Genomic DNA, 2,266 nt, shown 5'->3' on the forward strand with positions numbered 1-2,266 from the left:
CATGGAATCTAAGCTGGATACTGGAGGAAGTGAAAACTATGAGGGATAAGAAATAATGGAAAGGTGATAGTATCGATGCAACAAGGAGGGTGCAGTAAGTGGTTTGGTTTGATGACATGAGATTCAAAATGAAGGTGTTTTGGTGAAGGGAAGAATGGTCTGGAAGTAGAAATGGAAAACATGACATCTATATCACCTCCAGATCCAGTAGTTTGGGAAGGTTTGGTAGAAAATGAAAACAGCTGCCACTTAAGGCAACAGGGGAAATGTTGTCAGGGGAGAGCAGAGTTTCAGTTAGAGAAAGAAGGAAGAAATTTTTCAGTGAATAGACCAAGATTATGGTAAAAACAGTTTAGAGAAGAGAACAACTTTGATGTAGAAATATTTGATCCATTAGGTGGTGGCAGCAGAATATTGTCTGTGTGCCCTTGGCTATATTTTCTTTTTAGTGTTTTTAAAAAATTTTTTATATTTTTACTTTTTCAATTATAGTTGATATGTAATATCATGTTAGTCTCAGGTGTACAACACAGCGATTAGACATTTATATAATTTATGAAGTGATGCATCAGATGAATCCAGTATCCATCAGAGCTATTACAATACTACTACTGACTATATTCCCCGTGTTATAATCTACATCCCCATAACTATTTTGTAACTACCAATTTGTACTCCTTAATCCCCACCCCTATTCACTCATACCCACACCCCCCAAGCCGGCAACCATCAAAAGGTTCTCTGTATCTATGAGATTGTTTGTGTTCATTTCTTTTTCCTGTTCTCTAGATTCTACATATAAGTGAAATTATATGGCATTCATCTTTCTCTGTCTGACTTACTCCACTCAGCACAATATCTTCTAGAACTATCCATGTTGTTGCAGATGGCAAGATTTCATTCTTTGTTATGACTGAGTAATATATATACACACACACACACACACACACACACACACACACACACACACACACATAAAACCACTGCTTCCTTATCCATTCATCCACTTATGAACATCCAGAGTGCCTGCATATCTTGGCTATTATAAATAATGCTGCAATGAAGATATGGATGCACAAATCCCTTTGAAGTAGTGCTTTTAGTTTCTTTAAATAAATACCCAGAAATGGAATTGCTGGGTCCCTCTTTGTCTCTTGTTATAGACTTTGTTTTAAAGTCTATTTGTCTGGTATTAGTATTGCTACCCTGCTTTTTTTTCTGTTTCCATTTTCATGAAATATCTTTTTCCATCCCTTTACTTTCAATTTGTATGTGTCTTTTGATCTGAAATGGGCCTCTTGTAGGTAGCATATATAAGGGTCTTGTTATTTTATCCTTTTAGTCACCCTATCTTTTGATTGCAGCATTTAATCCACTTCCATTTAAAATAATTTTTGATGCATATGTAGTTATTGGCATTTTATTATTCATATTTTTATTATTATTTTTTCTTCTTAAAGAAGTTCCTTTAACATTTCTTGTAATACTGGCTTTTTCTTCTCTGGGATGCTCTTTATCTATCTTTCAATTCTAAATGATAGCTTTGCTGGGTAGAGTAATCTGGGTTGCAGGTCCTTGCTTTTCATCACCTTAAATATTTTGTGCCAATTTCTGTTGAGAAATCAACTGACAGTCTTATGGTAGCTTCATTATAGGTAAATGCTTTTCTCTTACTGCTTTTAAGATTCTCTCTTTGTCTTTAACCTTTGGCATTTGAATTATGATGTGTCTTGGTATGGGCCTCTTTGGGTTCAACTTGTTTGGGACTCTGCACTTCCTGGGCTTGTAGATCTATTTTATTCACCATGTTAAGGCAGATTTCAGTCATTATTTCTTTAAATAAATTTTAAATTGCTTGCTCCCTCTCTTTTCTTTCTAATATCCCTATGATGCAAATGATGGTATACTTGATGTTGTCACAGAATTTCCACAGTGTTTTCTTAGAGACTTGAAAAAAGAGTGCTGTAGAGTAAGACATAGTCAATGTGTCTCTAGCAGTGGCTGCAAAAGAGGGGCCCCTTATCAGTCAACATAAACCCTGGGATCTACTGAAAACGTCTGGCGCTCCATCAGAGGAGAAATCTTATTAGGTTGCCATAGCTATTTTACTATACTTTGAATTCAACTAACAATCCTTGTCCTGATTTTTGAAGTCTTCAAACAACCTTTAGACTTTAATCTTGTTTTTCAAGTTATCTTTTCTTCTGGAAGAGAATGCACTGGCTGGCTGGCAGTTCTATTTTTCAGTATAAATTAATCAATTGGC

This window comes from Rousettus aegyptiacus, unplaced genomic scaffold (assembly GCF_014176215.1).
Source record: "Rousettus aegyptiacus isolate mRouAeg1 unplaced genomic scaffold, mRouAeg1.p scaffold_m13_p_9, whole genome shotgun sequence".
Lineage (NCBI taxonomy): Eukaryota > Metazoa > Chordata > Mammalia > Chiroptera > Pteropodidae > Rousettus > Rousettus aegyptiacus.